This window comes from Meles meles, chromosome Y (assembly GCF_922984935.1).
Source record: "Meles meles chromosome Y, mMelMel3.1 paternal haplotype, whole genome shotgun sequence".
NCBI classification, from domain to species: Eukaryota; Metazoa; Chordata; class Mammalia; order Carnivora; family Mustelidae; genus Meles; species Meles meles.
Window position 1 is genome coordinate 23,946,841 of NC_060088.1, and position 16,090 is coordinate 23,962,930.

Consider the following 16,090-nt stretch of genomic DNA (forward strand, 5'->3'; position numbering starts at 1 on the left):
TCTTGCTTATGGCTCCATAACAGTCCGCTGTGCATCTGGAAGACAGGGAGACAGTAGATGTGTCTGCGAGCTCAGGCTTGTCTTCACTCATCAACACAACCAGAAGATGACCACATCAATGTAGACATGGCATAAATGGACCTGAAGCCTAGAAATCACACTGAACAGCGAAAGAGAGAAGAAGTCACAGAGACCATGGGAGAAGGGTGTAGACAGGGCTTATGGGAGAATTGGATGGTTTGTGCTTCAGAGGGCAGGGACCCATGGCCAAAGACATAGGCCTAGGGGAGAGGAGCACACTTGGAACCCACAGTTTGAATGTTGACCCATAGATATTGGTGGAGAAAAGGAGAGTAACTGAAGGACATGAGTTCTTGCAATCCAAGAGCCTTGACGCCCGGGGATTCCAGGTCACCATGCTTTGCAGACATAGACCCAGAGAACACTGTGTAACTCCTGGAGAGGACACCAGCAAGCAACCAGGTGCAGACAGCCTGGAAACCAAGATCAGAGACAATACGTGTTGAGAACGTGGTAAGAATATTATTTCTTTCTGTGCATTCATGATGGGTAGTGTTGGTGGTGATGCCTCGTTGGGCGCCAAAGATACTTGAGTTCCCGGTGTGAGGTTGTTTGTACTCCTGACTCTTTCTTCACCTTACGATGGTAAGATGGAATTGTGGATTCTTGCCCTTTCCGGGAGTCCAGAGGGGTGGTGGTGACAGTCACGGCCAAAGACTACAAATTTGGCCATGGAGATGGTGACCCCAAATCGCTTCACAAACTCTCTTGGGGAAATACCCAGGCAGCTCCAGCGGCTTGGGGTTATTTTGATACTCCTTTTGACCCAGAACTACTCCAGCCAGGTGAAGTGATGAGGCGTGGTTTGGTGAGCAGTGGTTGCTAGGACTCAGAGCTTTGTGACGTCACAGAAGTTGACTTCACTGAAGCAGCAATCCCATTCTTGAGACATATGAGTCCTATGGCTTTAAGTAGAAAGACCTGGGAAGGAACAAGATGGAGCCCTGTTAGCCTGATCACGTGGTCTTTTCTGTTTCTTTCCCAGTTCCACATTCTATACAAAGAGAAAAGAAAACGAGGTCTGTATACCATTCTTTAGACCAACATTTCTCCAGAGAGAGCATGGTGTTCCTATTTCCACTGCAATTTCTAGAGATCTCAATCAACAGCTAGGCCTCTTGGCTACCATTAGGGCTCTGGGAGGTTGGATATCCTTGGTGAGTGGGTCCATTCTTAGCTTTTGTTCCCTATGGTTTCTCCGGTGTAAGGTCTGCCTTTGATGCTTGGTCAGCTTGGAAGGTGATGGAAGGAAGAAGGGAAGGAAAGTCACCATTCCAGGAAAATTGCCAGGGCAGGGATGCGTTGTGCTCTCCGTGTCCTTATCTGCTATTGTCCTGAAACAGCAGTCCTAAGGGATGAAGGCTTGTCGACCTGTCATTACCTTAAACACCGTTGCAAAGGCTTACCTGTTGATACCGTGGTAAGATTATTATTTCTTTGTGGGCATTCGTGAAGGGCAGTGTTGGTGGAGATGCCTTGATGGGCGCCAAAGATACTTGGGCTCTATGACCGCCAGCATCAAGACTGAGAAGTGGTCACAGGCAGGACAGTGAGGACATTAGCTGCCCAAAATGCAAACACGGAATCCCAGACCTGGAACACTGTTGGGCCTGCCTTCTGAGGGCCACGTTGCTTAGTCCCAGGAGAAGAGAAAATCCTGCAGGAGATTAGAAGAAAGTCCTGCCCACATCCTCTCTCTTGACCACAGAATTCAGCAGGCCTTAAGTTTTGTGGAGTGGGTTGAAATTCACGTTTCACAAGCACTCTGTATTTTTCCCAGACACCAAACACTCTGAATGGAAGCTAAGGAGAGCTTCTGCAGGGGACGAGCCGACAGGAGAGTGGACAGCCACAAAACAAAACCAGAGGGCATGTCACACACACCCGAGACACTCTCAAGTGCCAGTCCTTGGGCACTCCATGAACTCTTCTTCCTAAAAAATAATCTTCAGGGTAGCTAAAAGATTGCGTGTTTCGAACACAGAGAAGGCAGAGACCTTTAGTAGATTCACGTTGTATTCCTAATTTTGGCCCAAAAGCCTTTCTGATGGCTTCCCATGGGGTTGGTTCTCTTCCAAAATGCTCCGTGTTTGTTCCGTGAAATCCAAACTGATGAGTCCATCCTGGGCCTAAGCTTCTAGCGTGTAGGGTCTGAATTAAATGTTTGGTCAGCTGCGAAAATGGGGAGGCATTTCTGGCATGGTTTCTGCAGATGCAAGAAGAACTTGTGTCCTCGCAGTTGAAGACTCCGGACATGTCTTTGGTATGGTGGCGGGAGTTAAATTTGAGCATTCCTCAGACGGCGGGGGGCGCTTTTCCTGGTCGGAAGCATCCTTATAGGGTGTGAGGACCATGAACGTGTGTATGGCATGGAGTTCCCCGTGTGAGGCTGCTTGTACTCCTGACTCTTTTTGACCTTATGTTGGTAAGATGGAATTGAGGATTCTTGCTGTTCTCAGGAGTCCAGAGGGGTGGTGTTGACAGTCACGACCAAAGACTACAAATTCGACCATGGGGAACGAAACCCCAAATCGCTTCACAAACTCTCTTGGGGAAATACCCAGGCGGCTCCAGCGGTTTGGAGTGATTTTGCTACTCCTGGCTGACCTAGACCTACTCCAGCCAGGTGAAGTGATGAGGCGTGGTTTGGTGAGGAGTGGTTGCTAGGACCTCAGAGCTTTGTGACATCACAGAAGCTGACTTCATTGAAGCAGCAATCCCATTCTCATGACATATGAGTCCTATGGCTTTAAATTGAAAGACCTGGGAAACAACAAGAAAGAGCCCTGTTAGCCTGATCATGAACTCACGTGGTCTTTTCTGTTTCTTTCCCACTTCCACTTTCTATACGAAGAGAAAAGAAAACGATGTTCTGTATACCATTCTTTAGACCAACATTTCTCCAGAGAGAGCATGGTGTTCCTATTTCCACTGCAATTTCTAGAGATCTCAAACAATGGCGAGGCCTCTTGGCTACCATTACGTCTCTGAGAGGTTGGATATCCTTGGGTAAGAGGGTCCATTCTTAGCTTCTGTTTCCTATGGTTTCTCGGGTGTAAGGTCTGCCTTTGGTGCTTGGTCAGCTTAGAAGATGACGGAAGGATGAAGGGAAGGAACGTCACAATTCCAGGAATATTGCCAGGGCAGGGATGCATTGTGCTGTCCGTGTCCTTATCTGCTAGTGTCCTGAAACACCAGACCTAACGGATGAGGGCTCTGTCTACCTGAAACTACCTTAAACACCATTGCAAATGCTTCATGGAGTGTGAAACTCTGTATGATCGCTACCCCTAAAGAAAGAGATCTGGTCAGACTTCCTTGTCATTGTTATTTAAAGCTACATGCCCTAGTCATGGGTAGAGAAATGTTGAGCAACTCTCTTTATTCAGATGAAAATGAACGGCCAACATCGATGGCCTGCCATGCCCACTCTAGCACCACTGTGGATGGAGCAGACATACCCTTTTAAGGCCTAGTAGATAAAGATGATTATGAAGATGATGATAAAGATGATGATTTCCATATGAAAATGTAATCAAACCAAGGGAAATATCCTATGGCTTCACTCATATGTGACCCATGAGGAATACCATGGACATGAGTAGTAGAAGGGAAATGGAAGGAGAAATTGTCAGACAGGGAGTCACACCAGGAGAGAATCAGGACTTTGGGGACCAAGCTGAGGTTTACAGGAGGATAAGACCTTCCATAAGGAGGTAACTGGTTCATGGGTATGGATGTGGTGTGGCATTATATGAGGATGAGCACTTGGTGGTATATGCAATTAAAGAATCAGGGGACACTATGTCAAAAAACGTACGATGGAGGAAAGGCTAGCTTGCCAAATATAAGAAACAATAGTGAATAGAAAGCAAAACCGGCCGTTTCACATGGAGATGAAGAAAGAAAGAAAAGAGGAATGAATTCTAGTTTTATTATCTTGCTGATTAAAATTGTATGCAATTGGTTTCCTATAAGATCCTTTTGAAAATTGGGTCATTGCTCATTGTAAATTTCAGTCTTCCCTCTTCCTACATTTTGGGAATAAATGAGAAAAGACTACATTACCATTAAATGTCTCGAATTGTGGACTATGAAATTGATTGGAACGTGGCTTTCTGTGTATTGGTAGATGTTTGAAGAATGCTTCAAATCTTTGATCATTACCTGAGACGTCAGATATGTATGACTCAAGACCTTGTCATGGTAGTGCATATGGGACTTGGAAAATATCCTTTTTTCTCTGGTATTGGATTTGCAGCATACAAGTGAGCAGGGGACATTTAGGTATGGTTGTTTAATAATTTCATTAATTAATTAATTAAGTCTTGATAGGTAAGCAGTTAACTGATCCTGTTTGGATGATTGGAAACTTTGATTCTCTAAGATTTTTTTTAAGGTATTTTTTCTGAATTTTGCTTCCATGAGTGCTATTCCTCACTTGCACCATAAATTCTATGGGACTCTTTTAAGTGTGTGTGTGTGCATGTGTGTGTGTGTGTGTGTGTGTGTGTGTGTGTGTGTTACACAAAATGCTAAAATCATATTTTAAGAGATATGAAGCTGCTCTATTCCAGATCACAACTCACCTTCAAACACTTTGGAAACTCACGTTACATCCGTTTGGCCATATTTCCTACATTGAATGTCCCCTTTGATCCAATTTTAGAAACGCAGATTCTGAGTAGTCTGCCTGGAACAAACACCAATTTTTGTGTGCCTGGTTAGAGTCACATTGACTGTCCCCTTTTCTTGCTTTTTCACATGTTTCTTTACTTCCATGAGTGAGTGAAATCGTATGGTATTTGTCTTTCTGTGACTGACAGATATGACAAGGCCCAATGCTCTCTTTCTTTCTGCCACATGTCACAAGGAGCAAGAATGCCTTCCTGCTTATGGCTCCATAAGAGTCCTCAGTGCATTTGAAGGAAAGGGAGAGGGTGGAAGTGTCTGTGAGGTCCAGGCTTGTCTTCAGCCATCAGCACAACCAGAAGATGACCTCATCAGTGTAAACATGGCATAAATGGGCCTGAAGCCTAGAAATCACAATCCGCAGTGAAAGAGAGAAGAAGTCACAGAGACCATGGGAGAAGGGTTTAGACAGGGCTTATGGGAGAATTGGACGGTTGGTGCTTTAGAGGGCTGGGAGCCATGGCCAAAGACAAAGGCCAAGGGGAGTGGAGCACACTTAGACCCCACAATTTGAATGTTGACCCATAGCTGTTGGCGGAGAAAAGGAGAGTCTCTGAAGGACACGATTTCTTGCAAGCCAAGGGACCTGAGGCCCGGGGATTCCCGATCAGCATGCTTTGCAGACAAGGACTCCAGGGAACACTGTGTATCTCCTGGAGAGGATACCAGCAAGCAACCAGGTGCAGACAGCCTGGAAACCATGATCAGAGACAATACCTGTTGACACCGTGGGAAGATTATTAATTTTGTGTGCATTCCTGATGGGCAGTGTTGGTGGAGATGCCTCGATGGGCGCCAAAGATACTTGGGCTCTATGACCGCCACCATCAAGACTGAGAAGTGGCCACAGGCAGGACGGTGAGGACATTAGCTTCCCCACCTGCAATCACGGATTCCCAGACCTGGAACACTCTTGGGAATGCCTTCCTCAGGACACGTTGCTTAGTCCCAGGAGAACACAGATTCCTGCAGGGGACTAGAAGAAAGCCCTGCCCACATCCTCTCCCCTGGCCACAGTATTCAGCAGGCCGTAAGTGTTGGGGAGGGGGTAGAAAGTCACGTTTCATAGGCACACCAGACCCACGGAGCTTAACCTCACCATATTTGGACCAGACACCAAACACTCTGAATGGAAGGCAAGGAGAGCCTCTGCAGAGGATGAGCAAACAGGAGAGTGGACAGCCACAACACCACCCCAGAGAGCATGTCACACACACCCGAGACTCTCTCAAGTGCCAGGCCTTGGGCACTCCATGAGCTCTTCTTCCTGAACAGGTGGTGGGTGATGGGGAGGGCACGTTTTGCATGGAGCACTGGGTGTTGTGCAAAAAGAATGAATACTGTTATGCTGAAAAAATTAATAAAAAGGGAAAAAAAAAGAAATTATCTTCAGTGTAGATAACAGAATGCGCGATTCGAATACAGAGAAGACAGAGACCTTTAGTAGATTCACGTTGTATTCCTGAAACTGGCCCAAAACCCTTTTCCGATGGCTTCCCATGGGGATTGGTTCTCTTTCAACATACTCCGTGCTTGCTCCTGTGAGCTCCAAACAGATGAGTCCGTCCTGGGCCTAAGCTTCTAGGGTGTAGATGTTTGGTCAGCTTTAATGTTTGGTCAGCTTGGAAAATTGGAAGGCATTTATGGTACGATTTCTGCAGATGCAAGGACTCGTGTCCTCACTCTTGTAGACTCCAGACATGTCTATGGGATGTTTGAGGGTGTTAACTCTGAGCTTACCTCAGAGGGCGGGGGGCGCTCTTCCTGGTCAGAAGCATCCTGATAGGCTGTGAGGACCATGAACATGTGTATGGCGTGGAGTTCCCCGTGTGAGGCTGCTTGAACTCCTAACTCTTTCTTCACCTTACATGGGTAAGAAGGAATTGTGGATTCTTGCCCATCTCAGGAGTCCAGAGGGGTGTTGGTGACAGTCACGGCCAAAGACTAGAAAGTAGGCCATGGAGAAGGTGACCCCAAATCGCTTCACAAACTGCCTTGGGTAAATATCCAGGTGGCTCTAGCGTTTTGGAGTGATTCTGATAGTCCTGGCTGACCCAGAACTACTCCAGGCAGGTGAAGTGATGAGGGGTGGATTGGTGAGGAGAGGTTGCTAGGACCTCAGAGCTTTGTGACGTCACAGAAGCTGACTTCACTGAAGCACCAATCCCATTCTCATGACATATGAGTCCTATGGCTTTAAGTAGAAAGACCTGGGAAGGAACAAGAAAGAGCCCTGTTAGTCTCATCATGAACTCACGTGGTCTTTTCTGTTTCTTTTCCACTTCCACTTTCTATACAAAGAGAACAGAAAACGATGTTCTGTATACCATTCTTTAGACCAACATTTCTCCAGAATATGCAAGGTGTATCTATTTCCACCACAATTTCTAGAGATCTCAATCTACAGCGAGGCCTCTTGGCTACCATTAGGTCACTGGGAGGTTTGATAAACTTGGGTGAGAGGGTCCATTCTTAGCTTCTGGTCCCTATGGTTTCTCGGGTGTAAGGTCTTCCTTTGGTGCTTGGTCAGCTTGGAAGATGACGAAAAATGAAGGGATGGAGAGTCACAATTCCAGGAAAATTGCCAGGGCAGGAATGCGTTGTGCTGTCCGTGTCCTTATCTGCGGGTGTCCTGAAACACCAGTCCCAAGGGATGAAGGCTCTGTCAACCTGACATTACCTTAAACACCGTTGCAAAGTCTTCATGGAGAGTGAAACTCTGCATGATCACTACCCCTAAGAGCGAGCCGTTGTCAGCACTCCTTGTCATCCTTAGTTAATGCTACATGCCATAGTCATGGGGAGACAAATGTTGAGCAACTCTCTTTACTCAGATGAAAATGAACGGCCAACTTCGATGGCCTGCCATGCCCACTCTAGCACCACTGTGGATGGAGCTGAGATACCCTTTTAAGGGCTAGTGGATAAAAATGATTATGAACATGATTATAAAGAAGATGATTTCCAAATGAAAATGCAAGCAGACCAAGGAAATATCCTATGTCTTCACTCATATGTGACCCATGTGGAATACCATGTACATGAGTAGTAGAAGGGAAACGGAAGGAGAAGTTGTCAGACAGGGAGTCACACAAGGAGAGACTCAGGACTTTGGGGACCAAGCTGAGGGTTACAGGAGGATAAGACCTTCCATAAAGAGGTAACTGGTTCATGGGTATGGATGTGGTGTGGCATTACATGAGGATGAGCACTTGGTGGTATATGCAATTAAAGAATCAGGGGACACTATGTCAAAAAACATAGGATGGAGGAAAGGCTAGCTTGCCCAATATAAGAAACAATAGTGAATAGAAAGCAGAACAGGCCGTTTCACATGGAGATGAAAAAGAAAGAGAAGAGGAATGAATTCTAGTTTTATTATCTTGCTGATTAAAATTGTATGCAATTGGTTTCCTATAAGATCCTTTTGAAAATTGGGTCATTGGACATTGTAAATTTCAGTCATCCCTCTTCCTACATTTTGGGAATAAATGAGAAAATCCTACATTACCATTAAATGTCTCGAATTGTGGCCTAGGGAATTGATTGGAATGTGGCTTTCTGTGTATTGGTAGATGTTTGAGGAATTCTTCAAAAGCTTTGGTCATTACCTGAGACGTCAGATATGTATGACCCATGAACTTGTCAAGGTAGTCCGTATGGGTCTTGGAATTTATCCTTTTGTCTCTGGTATTGGATTTGCTGGCATACTTGTGAGCAGGGGTCTTTTAGGTAGGGTTGTTTAATTAATTAATTAATTAATTAATTAATTAATTAATTAAGTCTTGATAAGTAAGTAGTTAACTGATCCAGTTTGGACGTTTGGAAACTTTGATTCTCTAAGATTTTGTTGTTTAAGTTATTTTCTCTGAATTTTGCTTCCATGAGTGCTATTCCTCACGTGCACCCTAAATTCTATGTGATTCTTTTATGTGTGTGTGTGTGCGTGTGTGTGTGTGTGTGTGTGTGTGTGTGTGTGTGTGTGTTTCACAAAATGCTAAAAAGGATATTTTATGAGATATGAAGCAGCACTATTCCAGATTACAATTCACCTTCAAACACAGTGGAAACTCATGTTTCATCCCGTTTGGCCAAATTTCCTGCATTGAATGTACCATTTGATCCACATTTAGAAAATCAGATTCTGACTAGCCTGCCTGGAACAAACACCAAATTTTGTGTGCCTGGTTAGCGTCGAATTGCCTGTTCCTTTTTCTTGCTTTTTCACATGTTTCTTTATTCCAATGAGTGAGTGAAATCGTATGGTAGTTGTCTTTCTGGTACTTACAAATAAGACACAGCCCAATGCTCTCTCCCTTTCTGCCACATGTCACAAGGAGCAAGAATGCCTTCTTTCTTGTGGCACCATAAGATTCCTCCATGCATTTGGAGGACAGGGAGATGGGAGAAGTGTCTGGCAGTTCCAGGCCTGTCTTCGGCCATCAGCATAAACAGAAGATGACCATATCAATTGAAACATGGCCTAAATGGAGCTGAAGCCTAGAAATCACACTCCACAGCGAAAGAGAGAAGTCACAAAGACCATGGGAGAAGGGTGTAGACAGGGCTTATGTGAGAAGTGGACGGTTGGTGCTTCAGAGGGCAGGGAGCCATGGCCAAAGACAAAGGCCCAGGGAGAGGAGCACACTTAGACCCCACAATTTGAATATTGACCCATAGCTGCTGGCGGAGAATAGGAGAGTGTATGAATGATATGAGTTCTTCCAACCCAAGGGTCTTGAGGCCCAGGGATTCCAGAGCAGCATGCATTGCAGACAGAGTCTCCAGAACTGCAGAACACTGTGTATCTCTTGGAGAGGACACCAGCAAGCAACCAGGTGCAGACAGCCTGGAATCCATGATCAGAGACAATACCTGTTGACACCATTGTAAGATTATTATTTCTTTTCTTTTTTTTAACTTCTTTTTAATTTATTTCTTTTTCAGCGAAACAGTATTCATTGTTTTTGCACAGCACCCAGTGCTCCATGCAAAACGTGCCCTCTCTATTACCCACCACCTGTTCCCCCAACCTCCCACCCCTGACCCTTCAAAACCCTCAGGTTGTTTTTCAGAGTCCATAGTCTCTTATGGTTCAATTCCCCTTTCCAATTTTTTTTGTAATTATATAATGTATTTTTATCCCCAGGGGTACAGGTCTCTGAATCGCCAGGTTTACACACTCCACAGCACTCACGATAGCACATACCCTCCCCAATGTCCATAACATCCTCCCCCTTCTCAACCCCACCTGCCCCAGCAACCCCCATTTTGTTTTGTGACATTAAGAGTCATTTATGTTTTGTCTCTCTCCCAATCCCATCTTGTTTCATTTTTTCTTCTCTTATCCCCCTAGCCTCCCATGTTGCTTCTCCATGTCCTCATATCAGGGAGATCATATGATAGTTGTCTTTCTCCGATTGACTTATTTCACTAAGCATGATACCCTCTAGTTCCATCCACGTCGTCGCAAATGGCAAGATTTCATTTCTTTTGATGGCTGCATAGTATTCCATTGTGTATATATACCACATCTTCTTTATCCATTTATCTGTTGATGGACATCTAGGTTCTTCCCATAGTTTGGCTATTGTAGACATTGCTGCTATAAACATTCGCGTACACGTGCTCCTTCGGATCACTACGTTTGTATCTTTAGGTTAAATACCCATTAGTGCAATTGCTGGGTCATAGGGTAGTTCTATTTTCAACATTTTGAGGAACCTCCATGCTGTTTTCCAGAGTGGTTGCACCAGCTTGCATTCCCACCAACAGTGGAGGACGGTTCCCCTTTCTACACATCCTTGCCAGCATCTGTCATTTCCTGACTTGTTAATTTTAGCCATTCTGACTGGTGTGAGGTAGTAGTTTTGATTTGTATTTCCCTGATGCCGAGTGACGTGGAGCACTTTTTCATGTGTCTGATGGCCATCTGGATGTCTTCTTTGCAGAAATGTCTGTTCATGTCCTCTGCCCATTACTTGATTGGATTGTTTGTTCTTTGGGTGTTGCGTTTGCTAAGTTCCTTATAGATTTTGGATACTAGCCCTTTATCTGATGTGTCGTTTGCAAATATTTTCTCCCATTCTGTCAATTGTCTTTTGGTTTTGTTAACTGTTTCCTTTGCTGTGCAAAAGCTTTTGATCTTGATGAAATCCTAATAGTTCTTTTTTGCCGTTGCTTCCCTTGCCTTTGCCATTGTTCCTAGGAAGATGTTGCTGCGGCTGAGGTCAAAGAGGTTGCTGCCTGCATTCTCCTCAAGGATTTTGATGGATTCCTTTCTCACATTGAGGTCCTTCATCCATTTTTCACTATATTTACAATATTTCACAATATTTATTCTTCCAATCCAGGAGCATGGAACATTTTTCCATTTCTTTGTGTCTTCCTCAATTTCTTTCATGAGTACTTTATAATTTTCTGCGTATAGATTCTTAGCCTCTTTGGTTAGGTTTATTCCTAAGTATCTTATAGTTTTGGGTGTAATTGTAAATGGGATTGACTTCTTAATTTCTCTTTCTTCTGTCTTGTTGTTGGTGTACAGAAATGCCACTGATTTCTGTGCATTGATTTTATATCCTGACACTTTACTGAGTTCCTGTACAAGTTCTAGCAGTTTTGGAGTGGACTCTTTTGGGTTTTCCACATATAGTATTATATCATCTGTGAGGAGTGATATAATTTGACTTCTTCTTTACCAATTTGGATGCCTTTAGTTTTGTTTGTTGTTGTTGTTGTTGTTGTTGTTGTCTGATTGCTGAGGCTAGGACTTCTAGTAATATGTTGAATAGCAGTGGTGATAATGGACATCCCTGCCGTGTTCCTGACCTTAGCGGAAAAGCTTTCAGTTTTCTCCATTGAGAATGATATTTGCGGTGGGTTTTTCATAGATGGCTTGGATAATATTGAGGTATGTGCCCTCTATCCCTACACTTTGAAGAGTTTTGATCAGGAAGGGATGCTGTACTTTGTCAAATGCTTTTTCAGCATCTATGGAGAGTATCATATGGTTCTTGTTCTTTTTTTATTAATGTGTTCTATCACATTGATTGATTTGCGGATGTTGAACCAACCCTGCAGCCCTGGAATAAATACCACTTGATCTTTCAAATGTCATGCATTTGGTATCTCTTATTTTTTTTGGGGGGGGAGAACTGGTATCACTCAGCTATGGCCATAAAGGCCTCGTAACAGGCAGATAACTTGTAGCTGGACTTTAACTTCATCATTTATCTGCATCGCACAAGCATAAGGTGCAATTCAGTCAATGGTTACAGGACATACACACACATACACATACACATACACACATACACATACACACACATACACATACACACACACATACACATACACATACATACACATACACACATACACACACATACACATACACACACACATACACATACACACACACATACACATACACACATACACACACATACACATACACACATACACACATACACACACATACACATACACACATACACATACACATACACATACACACAGACATACACACACATACATTCACGTTCGCATATCCAATAGATAGAAATTAACTAAATCAAACCCCCCTTACCCCCATAACTTCAAAAGTATACAAATGCTCATAATTGTCCTGCCAAACCCCAAAAACAGAACTAAACACATGCAACATAAATCAGAAGTTACGTATCTTGCGCTGCTCACATTAATTTCCATTCTATTATTAGTTCATCAAAAATTTTATATCAAAAAGGCTATCTATAGATGTGATTTCCCCATTATTAATCGTCTAAAATCTCAACGCAACTACATATTTGTTAACGTAGCTTATTAAATAAAGCGAGACACTGAAAATGCCTAGAAGAGTCACAAGACCCCGTAAACATAAAGGTTTGGTCCTAGCCTTCCTATTAATTATTAACAGAATTACACATGCAAGCCACCACACCCCGGTGAAAATGCCCTCTAAATCCCATATGATTGAAAGGAGCAGGTATCAAGCACACTAAACAAGTAGCTCATAACACCTTGCTCAACCACACCCCCACGGGACAGAGCAGTGATAAAAATTAAGCCATAAACGAAAGTTTGACTAAGTCATGTTAATATTAAGAGTTGGTAAATTTCGTGCCAGCCACCGCGGTCATACGATTAACCCAAATTAATAGGCCTACGGCGTAAAACGTGTTAAGGATTATCATTACACTAAAGTTAAAATTTAACCAGGCCATAAAAAGTTACTGTTAATATAAAATGTACCACGAAAGTGACTTTATTACTTCCGATAACACGATAGCTGAGATCCAAACTGGGATTAGATACCCCACTATGCTCAGCCTTAAACATAGAAAACTCACAGAACAAAATTATCTGCCAGAGAACTACTAGCAACAGCTTAAAACTCAAAGGACTTGGCGGAGCTTTACATCCCTCTAGAGGAGCCTGTTCTATAATCGATAAACCCTGATAAACCTCACCACTTCTAGCTAAATCAGTCTATATACCGCCATCTTCAGCAAACCCTTAAAAGGAAGAAAAGTAAGCACAATAATAATACATAAAAAAGTTAGGTCAAGGTGTAACCCATGAAGTGGGAAGAAATGGGCTACATTTTCTAATCAAGAGCATACTCACGAAAGTTTTTATGAAACTTAAAAACTAAAGGCGGATTTAGTAGTAAATTAAGAATAGAGAGCTTAATTGAATAGGGCCATGAAGCACGCACACACCGCCCGTCACCCTCCTCAAGCAATATACCCAAGCATTACATAATAAAATTATATTAAGACAAGAGGAGATAAGTCGTAACAAGGTAAGCATACTGGAAAGTGTGCTTGGGTAAATCAAAGTGTAGCTTGATTAAAGCGCCTGGCTTACACCCAGAGGATTTCATACATCATGACCACTTTGAACCAAAGCTAGCCCAACCAACTACCAACTCAATTACTACAATAACCCTTCAATCAAAACATTTAATACCACGATTATAGTATAGGAGATAGAAATTCTACTTGGAGCTATAGAGGAAGTACCGTAAGGGAATGATGAAAGAAATTTTAAAGTAATAAACAGCAAAGATTACCCCTTGTACCTTTTGCATAATGAATTAGCTAGAATAATTTAGCAAAGAGACCTTAAGCTAACCTCTCCGAAACCAGATGAGCTACCTATAAGCAATCCACAGGGATAAACTCATCTATGTTGCAAAATAGTGAGAAGATTTGTAGGTAGAGGTGAAAAGCCTAACGAGCCTGGTGATAGCTGGTTACCCAGAACAGAATTTCAGTTCAACTTTAAATTTGCCTAACAACTTTAAAATTATAATGTAAATTTAAAATATAATCTAAAAAGGTACAGCTTTTTAGAACAAGGCTACAACCTTAGTTAGAGAGTAAAACATAATATAACCATAGTAGGCCTAAGAGCAGCCACCAATTAAGAAAGCGTTCAAGCTCAACAATATCATCCTCCCAAATCCCAAAAATCTTAATCAACTCCTAATATATCACTGGGTTAATCTATTTAATAATAGAAGCAATAATGCTAATATGAGTAACAAGAAATATTTCTCCTTACATAAGCTTATAACAGTCAACGAATACCCACTGATAGTTAACAACACGACAAGAACAAACCACCAATAAAACACTTATCAAATCAATTGTTAGCCCAACACAGGTATGCATCAAGGAAAGATCAAAAGAAGTAAAAGGAACTCGGCAAACACAAACCCCGCCTGTTTACCAAAAACATCACCTCCAGCATATCCAGTATTGGAGGCACTGCCTGCCCAGTGACATTGGTTAAACGGCCGCGGTATCCTGACCGTGCAAAGGTAGCATAATCATTTGTTCTTTAAATAAGGACTTGTATGAATGGCCTCACGAGGGTTTAACTGTCTCTTACTTCCGATCAGTGAAATTGACCTTCCCGTGAAGAGGCGGGAATAAAATAATAAGACGAGAAGACCCTATGGAGCTTCAATTAATTAACCCAAAATAAATTCACTTAAATACCAATAGGCTTAACACCACTTTATTAATGGATTAACAATTTAGGTTGGGGTGACCTCGGAGAACAAAAAAACCTCCGAGTGATTTAAGCACAGACAAACCAGTCAAAGCGCTCTATCATTTATTGATCCAGTAACTTGATCAACGGAACAAGTTACCCTAGGGATAACAGCGCAATCCTATTTGAGAGTTCATATCAACAATAGGGTTTACGACCTCGATGTTGGATCAGGACATCCTAATGGTGCAGCAGCTATTAATGGTTTGTTTGTTCAATGATAAAAGTCCTACGTGATCTGAGTTCAGAATGGAGTAATCCAGGTCGGTTTCTATCTATTACAACATAACAACCTCTCCCAGTACGAAAGGATAAGAGAAGTAAGGCCCATTCTATTAAAACGCCTTAGGACTAATAGATGATATAATCTAAATCTAGCCAGTCCACTTATTTGATAGCCCTAGAAATAGGGCTTGTTAGGGTGGCAGAGCCCAGTAATTGCGTAAAACTTAAGCTTTTATCCTCAGAGGTTCAAGTCCTCTTCCTAACATCATATTTATAATTAATATTATCTCACTAATTGTGCCTATCTTACTTGCTGTAGCCTTCTTAACATTAGTGGAATGAAAAATCCTAGGGTATATACAACTCCGTAAAGGCCCAAACATCGTAGGCCCCTACGGTCTATTACAGCCAATCACAGACGCTGTAAAAGTTTTCATCAAAGAACCCCTACGACCCCTAACATCATCCATCACTATATTCGTTATAGCCCCAATTCTAGCTCTAACACTAGCTCTAACCATATGAATTCCACTACCAATACCCTACCCCCTCATCAATATAAACCTAGGAATCCTATTTATACCAGCAATATCCAGCCTAGCCGTCTACTCCATCCTGTGATCAGGATGAGCTTCAAATTCAAAATACGCCCTAATTGGAGCTCTACGAGCCGTAGCCCAAACAATCTCCTATGAAGTCACATTAGCCATTATCCTTTTATCAGTACTATTAATAAACGGCTCTTTCACTCTATCCACACTTATTATCACACAAGAACACTTATGACTGATTCTCCCCACGTGACCCCTAGCCATAATATGATTTATCTCAACCCTAGCAGAAACCAACCGCGCCCCATTCGACCTAACAGAAGGAGAATTAGAACTAGTTTCCGGATTCAATGTCGAATATGCAGCTGGACCATTCGCCCTATTCTTCCTAGCCGAGTACGCAAATATTATCATAATAAACATCCTCACTACCATCCTATTTTTTGGCGCATTCCATGCCCCTTACTTACCAGAAC